Source organism: Lissotriton helveticus, chromosome 3_1, assembly GCF_964261635.1.
Source record: "Lissotriton helveticus chromosome 3_1, aLisHel1.1, whole genome shotgun sequence".
NCBI lineage: Eukaryota > Metazoa > Chordata > Amphibia > Caudata > Salamandridae > Lissotriton > Lissotriton helveticus.
The window spans coordinates 799,710,398-799,722,514 of record NC_136061.1 but is presented as its reverse complement, the minus strand read 5'-3'; the positions used below and the strand labels follow the sequence as shown (position 1 = coordinate 799,722,514).

Sequence of the window (12,117 nt, the reverse complement as noted above, 5' to 3'; positions counted from 1 at the left end):
AGCAAAACCCGTACCATACATAGGAATAGAAGGATCGGAGGTCATAGGAGGAATAGAAAGTAAACCCTGGTTCAGCACAGAGATGCATGAAGCAAAAAGAAAAATCACGAGGGAAGTAAGAAAATTGGCATTGGTAGCAAAGCCCAACTAAACTCAACACGGAAACTATACAAACCTGATTGTCGGAAGGCTGAAAGGAGGTTCGAAGAAGAGCTATGGGAAAAGCTACTGCAGACCAGCAAACAACCTAACAGCAAAGAGTTTTGGGGCACCATCAACGGGCTAGCAAAGGGACAGGGTCGGCATCAAAATGCAGCGATCTCAGAGGAAATCTGGAGAGAGTAAGAGGGAAAAATGTACACCAGTCCCATAAATAGAAGAAGTATGCCCATAACTCAAACCAGCATAACAAGGATAAGACGCAGCAAAAGAAACTTCTCTCTAAAAAACAGATAAATGAACACCAAATTAGTCCGCAAGAAGGAAGGACATCGCAAATGGACAAGGAAAAGAGCCAGAAGACTCTACAATGAGTCATAATCCGAACAGTAGAAGGCGAGACAGCAAAAGCAACAGGCACAGTAACACGAGGCATGTACAACGGAGACATAACTCACATGTAACAACTTAATACAAAGTACACATCCAATTGTACATAAAAGATACATAAAAAAACAATTTCCATGGACAGTGTCTTCTGAGGCGTGAGAGAGGAGTACAGAGTGCGTAGGGTCGCAGAGTCAGACTTTTCTAGAGTAACATACAGTGGGGCTGATCAGTCAGACATTCCTTGAGAAACAGGATGAGATGGGCTGACCAACCAGACTCTCCAAGAGCACCACGTGATGGGTTAGGAGTAGAAGGGAGACAGAGAGGAGGTATGGTGAACAAAGTGAACTAGGAGAAATGAAAAGGAGGAAATGAGAGAGAAAGGAAATGCAGTAAGATAAAGGAAGGGAGAGGAGGAGAAAGGAAGAGAAAGTGGAGGAGAGAGCAATAAGAAGGGAATTGAAGGAGAGGTGAGACACAAAGTCATGTTATGTTTACAGAAAGGGAGGGCTTCTGTGATAGGATGAGAGAGCAAAAAAGGGGAGGAAAAGGCAATAAAGGGAAAATGTATTATATGAAGAAAACGCTTTTTAAAATGCCCAATTTTCCACATTTACTTTTCAGAAATGTCTTGGGTGGCAGCATTTGGAACATTCGAGCTCACTCATTGAAATTACTCGCTGCGGGCAGTATAGCTGCTGGTATGCAAATATTTTTTTAAACATAAACAAAGTGGTCAATTTGCCAAGTGCCACACCTTCATGTCCCCCTTCCGGGAAAATGATTGGTACAGCCACAAGGATCACTCTCGCACTGTCTGCCTCTCTCTTGTGTATCTCTTTCTCTGTCACCAACGCTGCCTACCTATACCTAGCCATAACTTCCTACCTATATCTCTTTCTATACCTCACTTATCCCTTGTTTCATCATCTTAGCCTCCTTACATTGCTGATCCTCTTTACACTGCACAACTTCTCTACCTCGTTGCAACTTACTCTTACCTCCTGCTGCTTTCCACGGCTCACGCTCTACGCTCTTCAATGGAGAAGCGTGGCTCAGTGGAATGGAGAAGCGTGGCTCAGTGGTTAGAGGCGGCAGACCCGGAAGCTGAGATTGACCGTGGACCAGGGTTCGATTCCCTGCCTCGGCGGGTCTCGGGCTCAAAATTCCACGGACTCGACAATTCTCGCTCTGGTGCCTACTCAACTCACGGGGTCACACTCTGCGACTCTGGGCAATAGCTTGCTTAATCTCCACTACGGCCCCTCGCGGCGGGATGCCTGGCTTTCACCTTGTGGACACCCTGCCGGGGTTTCTCACAGGGGAATACCAGGACGGGTTCCCTAAGCAAGCGCCGGGACGCTTACGGGCAGCCGTGCGCTTTACAAGTCCAATACATTTACATTTACATTTACCTTTCCCCTCTTTCTACCTCATCTTTCTCTACTTAACCTCTCTTTGCATTTATACTGTATTTCTTTTTTTTCTACCTCACGCATTTAGTAAATACTCATCTTTCGATCTACCAGACACCAGTGTTCGATCTACCAGACTACCAGATAGCGAGGGACAAGGCATGACAGACCAAGGTGCCATTGATGCCAGCAATGGGCTGATTATGACAATAACGGGTAGTGCTTGGCGGCGATGTTCCCAGTGAATGGAATGTAAAGCGTGGTTATCAGTGACTGTAGTGGGGGCAACAGATGACACAGGTGGATATTAACGGGCAGTTTAAGTGATTTGGGTGTGCTGAAAGCAATGTACATTGTGGTGCAGTGTGGCGTTAAGAATGCGAGTCTGGCTAGCAAAATGAGAAGGAGACAGTAAAAGCGAGAGGTGGGCATCAGGGAGGGGCGTGCAGAAGTTGATGAGGGGCAGACGCATGTCAGCAAGATGTAGTGGGATGACAGCATGACTCCAAGTCACAGTGCACAGAAGTTGATAGCAAGAAGCAGTGGGTATTTCCAAGCTGGAGTGATTGAAGGTAAAGGTAGACGGAAAGGGGCAGCAAGTGACAGTGGACGATAGCAGGGCAGTCAGTCGTATCACAGTGGAACACCGTGGGTGCCGTTAAGGCGTGTGGAGTAGTTGTACAACAACGGATGGCTATGACGGATAATGCTGTAGGAGTGTTGACATAGCGAGAACAAGGAATTACCGAGGGCAATCACTGTTCGCTGGGTATTTAGTGTGGGATCGAGGATTGCATTTGCAGCGACGATGTAATACAGCCAGTTATTACTATGACAGGGACAGAAAACAGAAGTTAAAATGCCACGTCCCTCCACCTGTCTCTTACCTTCCCTGCCGTTACTCTTCCGCGCTCAGTGCTAACGCTCTACTAGGAAACTGATTTTCTCCACAACTTCAGTAACCGGGTCCAATGAAAGGATAAACCCTGTGACGTTTGCACGTTACGGATTGACGTTTGACGGTCCTTCTGTGCGCGTGCTCCAGGCACACCTGAGTTTATGGAAGTGTGTGATGCCTTCTGAGGTTTTAGTTCTGCACCTGGAAGGCAGCGGACGGCTTATGAACACACTCCGGGTGGCACATGAAACGCAACGCGTTCACGACCCCTAAAACACACGGCTGCGACTTAATTTCGAGGCGTTTCGAGTTATATGAGAAGCGCATGCGCACAAATAAAAACGCGTGCACAAGGATAATTGGGCCACGTTGCGTTCTGCGAAGAAAAGGAGAAATAGGATGGATGTTAATTTGCGATGCGATGGTACAGAGTGCTGAAGGCGAAAAGCAAATAGAGAATGGCACACAGGATTGGCGAGGAGATCAAAGCGATAACGAGCTGGGCGAGTGTCTCAAATAAAAGACAAAGTGAGAAGCGTTACAAATGTATTTTTGCAGTTTCAGTTGGTTTGGTCTTATATCATTTATGGTTTCTTCGTGTTGAATAGATTTTTACAATAGATCTGTATTTAAATAATGTTCTGCCGAAAGGTTGACCACCTGGCATGGATCCAAATTCACAACAAAGTGTCATAATTCAGAACAAATATTCAGGACAGAAGGTCAACATTCAGGACAAACATTCTGGACAAAAGGTACGTTTTACAGAAACAACAGAGTAGGTCACGCAGTAGTCAGTGGTGGCTCCTCCGCTAAAGTGGAGAAGTGTCGCCCCACTGCTTTTCACCAGTGTAAGGAAAATTAAAATGATAACTCAATGTTATTATATTTTTTCAAGTTGCAGCAGCTTTGCAGGGTGGTGCGGGGCTGCTCTGCTGACAGAGCAGGGGTGGAGTCTCGGGCAGCCAAACTTTCATGTGCACATATAGCCTCTATAGCCTGGGTAGAGAACATGCCCAGGCTCCCATTCCCTGGCAGAGCGCCATAGTGGCGCTCAGAACAATCACAACACTGCATAGCATTGTTGTTTGTGATTGGCTCAGGGGAGCCTGGGTGCTTCAAGATCCGGCTGGAGGGACGAGAAGGAGAGACGCGATGAGGACGCGGCAAGGAGGTAAGTAAAATTTCATTTTTTATTTACCCACCCTCCCCGTTCGCCACCTCCAATATATGCCAGCTGCCACTAGCAATAGTATATAATATACTAGACAACTAAGATAAGTACAAGTCAAAATAACTTTATATTTGGTTGAGACAATTGTGCACTTAATGGTTTTTCAGTATGCACCAGCTTTGAGAAACTATGCAGGTCTTTATGTGGTATTTCATATGATCATAATCTATTTATATGGCTACTGCACTACGTTGTCCAGTCTGATATTTTGTTTACAGTTCATGGTCCTGAGCAGGCATGTTTGGTGAGAGAAGTGGTTGGTATGATCTGCTCAGTTAGACTTAGTTACTAGCATCGCATATCTGAGTGCCATTGTGAGATGTAAAGCAGCACACATTACATGTAGCTAATTGGGACCTGCAGTACTGGACTGGAGTGCAGTCCTCCAATTGGCCAGCTTTATGTGTCAGATCGCTTCAAGTTTCCATGTCTGTTCAGCAGGTGAGGACTGATTTAGGGGCTGGTACAGTACTGAGTGATGGATAAGACCCATAGCAGACAGGTCTTGTGTGAGGGTACAAGCATTAAGCAGGAAAAGGTAGTTATTAACAAGCCTGCATGACCTATAATTGACTGCACACGGCTGAGTGTTATTGTATTATTGTGGGCCAGAACAGTTAGATAGGAGTTGACATTACTATATAATGCCTGGGCTAGCCATATGTCAGCCCTCCTTATTTTAGGTATAATTGGGAAATAGTATACTGATTGGGTTGTTTCATTTCTGTGAGCTGTAAACCTAATATTCTCATTGATGTACAGAAGTGTGCGACGGACTAGAAACTGCAATTTTGTAAACACCAATTTACTTGTTAAAGGAATAAGCAGAAATTTGTCAGACGATATAGCCTGACATTTTCTCTCTATTCTTGAACACATAGGGGTCATTAGCCGCCCGCCATCCTATCGTTAAATGGGATCGCCCGCCATAAGGGCGGGGGTCCCGTGGGGGCCATTAAGATGCGCCCGCCCCAGTGGAGGCGGCATCCTGCATTCCTGACATTGTGGTGGGCGGGGCACTCAGCACCGCCCGCCACAATTCCAGGAAGGCATGTCGTGCACTTCCATGCACAACATGGCAGGCACCCCGCAGTGCCTGCCATGTTGTGCATGGAACTGCAGGGGGTACCATAGGTACCCCAATGGGCCCCCGCAAGCAATTCCCGCATGCTTTTCCGTGGTGGCAATGCCGCTACGGAAAGGCATGTTTCTGCCCCCATGGTAATATGGCTGGGGTGGTGTCTAACAGACACCGCCACCATATTAAACTCTTTTCCGCCCGGTGGACTTGTTGACCGGGTGGAAAAGCGCCGGACGGTCTTTCCGTCCGCCGCGGTCCTCCCGCCATAGTAATATGGCGGGGGGAAATGGGTGCTGGGCGGGGACGGATCTCGGGCGATCCGCCCGAGATCCTAATGGGCCCCATCCTATTTGTGACAAGCTGAAAACAACATGTAAAGGCATCTTTATTGCTCATTCACCTGAACTTGAACTTAAACTTGAACGTATTGCTCATTCACCTTCTCAACTCAAACTCATGATAAGACTGGGTAGTATATGTGATAGTTTGCTAGACTTTGTGCACTTGATCTTAGACTGGTTGTGTGACGGTGTGAATTTCACACATTTAGGGTGTTCTTATATGTGGTGCTGTAGAGGAGATACATGATGTTCTGTTGCTCATTATCTCATTAATTCTGTTAAAGAGGAATATGTTCCAATTATCAGTACCCAACATTTTGATGTAGAAAGGGTGACGGCTAAAGGCGGCATTAGACACCGGCTAGAAAGTGAGGGTTGAATTTCTGATGTTTATCAAAGAAGGTGGACAAGGCTGTTCCTGGAAAGGGGTAGTGTGCTGGTCGCAAGGAAGAGGGAGCGTGGTGGTTGGCGTGTGCAAGCCGACCACTGGGTATCCATTGTGTTGGATATAGTTGCCTCACACACCTTTGCAGGTGTCATGCTTCATCATGGGCAGTGCTCCTCGTCGGGTAGGCGGTGCAATCCCCGACGGGCACATCTCAAAGAGGGGCTCTTTAGCGGAGATCTTTTAGTCCAACTGCCTATGGGTGAAGTGCGGGTGTGGGGCCAGGGGGTTGTAGACAGGAATGTGAATTAAAATGGAGCAAAGGGTACCTGAGACTACTTTATTCGGGTGGTCCCTTGCTTCAATTAAAAGTGAAGCTAGTCTGGGTTTGCTGGAATTTAACGTTTCCTGGCTCTAGACTAGACTAGGAAGTGTTAAAAAATCGGTCAACATGTTTCTCGCTATGGTACATTGACACGCGATTCATCAGGACCTATGTGGTATAGTCTACAAACAATATTGCCTATATCAGAATTATACACTCATTACCAGTTGCGGGAATGTTGTACCTCTGTTGCACTGTTCCTTGCCTAATAGTCAAGATTTATATGCAACATCAATGCCCGGCGGGTCGTACATCAGGGATGAGGCCTCTGTGTATAAGGCTCGGGTCTCCTGTGTCCTCAGCAATCGTCCTACCCCTCTCAGCCGGGATTGGCCGGAGAGGGGTAGGACGATTGCCAAGGACACAGGAGACCCGAGCCCTATACACAGAGGCCTCATCCCTGATGTACGACCCGCCGGGCATTGATGTTGCATATAAATCTTGACTATTAGGCAAGGAACAGTGCAACAGAGGTACAACATTCCCGCAACTGGTAATGAGTGTATAATTCTGATATAGGCAATATTGTTTGTAGACTATACCACATAGGTCCTGATGAATGGTGTGTCAATGTACCATAGCGAGAAACATGTTGACCGATTTTTTAACACTTCCTAGTCTAGTCTAGAGCCAGGAAACATTAAATTCCAGCAAGCCCAGACTAGCTTCACTTTTAATTGAAGCAAGGGACCGCCCGAATAAAGTAGTCTCAGGTACCCTTTGCTCCATTTTAATTCACATGCCTGTCTACAACCCCCTGGCCCCAAACCCGCACTTCACCCATAGGCAGTTGGACTAAAAGATCTCCGCTAAAGAGCCCCTCTTTGAGGTGTGCCCGTCGGAGATTGCACCGCCTACCCGACGAGGAGCACTGCCTATGATGAAGCATGACACCTGCAAAGGTGTGTGAGGCAACTATATCCAACACAATGGATACCCAGTGGTAGGCTTGCACACGCTAACCACCACGCTCCCTCTTCCTTGTGACCAGCACACTTCCCCTTTCCAGGAACAGCCTTGTCCACCTTCTTTGATAAACACTTGCGCAGGGCACTGACTGCGGCTGGACCTTCCACTCCCCTTGAGTGGTACTTTCGCCCTTTTGATCCAATCGGATCACACTTCCTCCATTTTTGTATGAATTTCTGATGTGCCTCATATGTTCAATTAACCATTAAAAGTGGTACAAAAGGGGGTGGTGATGGACGGAGCATCTGAACCAATCAAACACTCACACCCAGTCAACAGATCTGGGTTTAATCCATCACCGTTCTTTAGACCACTCTGCCACCCCAGTTCAGACATGGCCATATGCAAATAAGTCTGACCCTGTGCCTCAGGGAACAGTCCAGCCCGAACTGCCAAGCCATGCCTTCCCTGGACCGGAAACAACCTTCCGAGGACCAGTTTCTGGCATTTCAGCCGTCTTCAGCCCGGCTTTCTTGAATCCACTGGCAAAGTGAGCAAGGGACTCACGTCTGAGCATACCCTGCCAACTTATGGCGAACAAAGTGGTACAAAAGGGGGTGGTGATGGACGGAGCATCTGAACCAATCAAACACTCACACCCAGTCAACAAATCTGGGTTTAATCCATCACCTTTCTTTAGCCCACTCTGCCACCCCAGTTCAGACATGGCCATATGCAAATCAGTCTGACCCTGTGCCTCATGGGAACAGTCCAGCCCGAACTGCCAAGCCATGCCTTCCCTGGACCGTAAATAAGCTTCCATGGACCGGTTTCTGGCATTTCAGCCGTCTTCAGCCCGGCTTGCTTGAATCCAGTGGCAAAGTGAGCAAGGGACTCACGTCTGAGCATACCCTGCCAACTTATGGCGAACAAAGTGGTACAAAAGGGGGTGGTGATGGACGGAGCATCTGAACCAATCAAACACTCACACCCAGTCAACAGATCTGGGTTTAATCCATCACCTTTCTTTAGCCCACTCTGCCACCCCAGTTCAGACATGGCCATATGCAAATCAGTCTGACCCTGTGCCTCATGGGAACAGTCGAGCCCAAACTGCCAAGCCATGCCTTCCCTGGACCGTAAACAAGCTTACATGGACCGGTTTCTGGCATTTCAGCCGTCTTCAGCCCGGCTTGCTTGAATCCAGTGGCAAAGTGAGCAAGGGACTCACGTCTGAGCATACCCTGCCAACTTATGGCGAACAAAGTGGTACAAAAGGGGGTGGTGGTGGACGGAGCATCTGAACCAATCAAACACTCACACCCAGTCAACAGATCTGGGTTTAATCCATCACCGTGCTTTAGCCCACTCTGCCACCCCAGTTCAGACATGGCCATATGCAAATCAGTCTGACCCTGTGCCTTAAGGGAACAGTCCAGCCCGAACTGCCAAGCCATGCCTTCCCTGGACCGGAAACAAGCTTCTGAGGACCGGTTTCTGGCATTTCAGCCGTCTTCAGCCCGGCTTGCTTGAATCCAGTGGCAAAGTGAGCAAGGGACTCACGTCTGAGCATACCCTGCCAACTTATGGCAAACAAAGTGGTACAAAAGGGGGTGGTGATGGACGGAGCATCTGAACCAATCAAACACTCACACCCAGTCACCAGATCTGGGTTTAATCCATCACCGTTCTTTAGCCCACTCTGCCACCCCAGTTCAGACATGGCCATATGCAAATCAGTCTGACCCTGTGCCTCATGGGAACAGTCCAGCCCGAACTGCCAAGCCATGCCTTCCCTGGACCGTAAACAAGCTTCCGAGGACCGGTTTCTGGCATTTCAGCCGTCTTCAGCCCGGCTTGCTTGAATCCAGTGGCAAAATGAGCAAGGGACTCACGTCTGAGCATACCCTGCCAACTTATGGCGAACAAAGTGGTACAAAAGGGGATGGTGATGGACAGAGCATCTGAACCAATCAAACACTCACACCCAGTCAACAGATCTGGGTTTAATCCATCACCGTTCTTTAGCCCACTCTGCCACCCTAGTTCAGACATGGCCATATGCAAATCAGTCTGACCCTGTGCCTCATGGGAACAGTCCAGCCCGAACTGCCAAGCCATGCCTTCCCTGGACCGTAAACAAGCTTCCGAGGACCGGTTTCTGGCATTTCAGCCGTCTTCAGCCCGTCTTGCTTGAATCCAGTGGCAAAGTGAGCAAGGGACTCACGTCTGAGCATACTCTGCCAACTTATGGCGAACAAAGTGGTACAAAAGGGGGTGGTGATGGACGGAGCATCTGAACCAATCAAACACTCACACCCAGTCAACAGATCTGGGTTTAATCCATCACCGTTCTTTAGCCCACTCTGCCACCCCAGTTCAGACATGGCCATATGCAAATCAGTCTGACCCTGTGCCTCATGGGAACAGTCCAGCCCGAACTGCCAAGCCATGCCGGCTGAAATGCCAGAAACCGGTCCTCGGAAACTTATAGTAAACTTCACCCACCATGTATTTTAATCTGTTTGAACACCAGTAAGAGTAGCAGTAGTCCTCATAACTTGTTTTTCCAGAGCCATGATAAGTTCCATCATAGATCACCAAAAGTTCGGAGGAACTTTTGGCGTGAGGTTTACTCTAAGGGATATTGAATTTCACAAGCATTGGTAGATACAGTGCTGATCAAATTGGATTTTGGCCTTGAGGAAACCCACAGGGGGCGAAACGCGTGTCGGCTGTGAAGCACTTTGTCTACACTATGTGATTCCTTTGAATTGAGAAGGAGTGTCTGTGCAGGAATTCAAACTGAAGAATGGTGCTGATTGCGCATGGATTATAGTGACTATATCTGATGTGCGCTGGTGTTTTTGTTTCATATGGATGTGACACTCTGTAACTCCATTGGTGGGCAGACTGTCTATGGCTAATGCTTAAGGAGGATAAGCATTCTACATCAAGGCTGCACTCAAAAGTTGGTCTATGTTTATAGTCATATGCTGTTGTTCTTATACAGGAAAGTCAGTCAGACAGTCAGAGAAATTTATATAGCCAAATCCCCCCTTTTTGTATTATTCTACATTATTCATCAAGCTGCAATGCCTCAAAATCTTCTGAGAAGTTCAGGAAATAAGCATATAAACATCCTTGTTCTATAAATGTTGTCTATACAACTGAATTACAAATATTTAACTGGGGCACATGCCCAAACACCCACTGATGGATAATGTATTGTCAACAGAAACTTTAAGCCGTAACCTACTTAAACAAATGTCTCTACAGTTCACATTTGATATACTCAGGTATACTCAGCCTTCACCTTGTTTAATGTGAAGTACTGAAGGTTAGGCTGGGGGTTTTTAGTTCAGTCAGGAAAGTGGCGCTCAGGCTATTGCGTGTACTAACTATAGACCTGTATTGGTACGATGCTGCCAGGTCGGGGGAGTAACCCGATAACCCCCGGGGAGTGTGTGAATCGCAGGATCCACAATGTAAAGTAAGCACTGTCCTGGGCACACGCGGTGAGGGTATTTGCAATATAACATTTAGTTTCAACGCGTTATATAAATGCAGTGGTCGACAACGACTATGTTGAACAAAGCAAACCAGCCGACACGTGTTTCGTCACTGGGAGAGGTCCCGTGATTCATCAGGGCTAAATAGTGATAACATCTGGAAATGTGCCGGACCCCAGAAACCGGTGATAAAAAAGAATTATTTTCTACACGGCTCCAGTGTCCCCTCAGCACTTATTGATCCAGACCTCACCGGCCCCCTACATCCAACCCTCGATTCCCTCGTGGCGCATTATCGAGCGCCTGTTTCCGCAGTTTCTCCCGCCTCCCGTTCGCCCCCAACCGGGTTGAAAGTATCACTGGTTTCTGGGGTCCGGTTTGCTTTGTTCAACGTAGTCGTTGTTGAAATATAAAGAAACTTTTTGAACTGATACTGGGGTCGACCACTGCATTTATATAACGCGTTGAAACTGAATGTTATATTGCAAATACCCTCACCGCGTGTGTCCAGGACTGTGCTTACTAATTTGAAGTACTATTTGCACCACAAGCGTTATCAGTTTTTAAACAGTATGCCATATAACTTTCAACATCCACACTTGCCATCAGCGCTTATGCTATTTCCATTGTATGCACTCACACATGTACACACAGTTACTATATGCTATATATAACTGTAGCTCTTTACTATTGACTTTCCTATTTAAAATGATGTAAATGTTTATGGAGTAATGTGGATGGCAGTATCACTCAAGGTTGCACTCCAACCCTTCGTTCTTTTGCTCACCATGCCTTCTCAGTTTGGACCCAGCCATATGCAAATCAGTCTTGACCCTGTTCTTCATGGGAACAGATTAGCCTGACCTGCCAAGCCAGGTCCTCACTGAACCGGTATCCAAGCAACCCAGGACTGGTTTTTCCCTAGTTACGGGCTCATCAGCCGAGTACAGCTTGGTTCCTGTGACACAGTGAACATAGGACCCACATCATCTCTGAGATCAATTCAAGCATTCCATCCATCACCCTTTTGTTTTTGCATTTGCTGCCATTAATGAGCCAGGTGTGCCCAGATGTGGGCCCGATGGTCACTGTGACACTGGATCCAAACTATACCTGGCTGAAGAGCTCTGACTAGGGTGAAACCGGTCCTAGGTTGCTTGTGTTCAGTTCAGGGAGGATCCGGCCTGGAAGTTTGGGCTGGACTGTTTCCATGAGGAGCAGGGCCAAGACTGATTTGCATATGACTGGGTCCAAACTGAGGTGGCATGGTGGGCAAAAACAATAGATTGGGACGCGGCCCGAGGGATTGCCACTGGCATTCCATCCATCAGCCTGTTATTTTATTACCATGAATGATGATGTAATTTGAGATGTTATGAGTGATGTAATGTGTAAAGTCATAAGCATG

The 12,117-nt window shown here is 47.4% G+C and overlaps 1 protein-coding gene across 3 annotated transcripts in view; it reads right to left on the bottom strand.

Moving 5' to 3' along the window:
* Nucleotides 1-3,193, bottom strand: part of NUCB2 (nucleobindin 2) — a 449,912-nt gene extending 446,719 nt beyond the window's left edge. The window contains exon 1 of one of the 3 annotated variants that reach the window (XM_078681045.1): nucleotides 2,852-3,193. The gene's annotated coding sequence lies outside the window, so the exon portion shown is untranslated. Of the gene's footprint in view, nucleotides 1-175; nucleotides 335-2,851 lie in introns of those variants that run through there. The other 2 variants (XM_078681047.1, XM_078681046.1) reach the window with 2 other exon arrangements.
* Nucleotides 3,194-12,117: the final 8,924 nt, after the last annotated feature.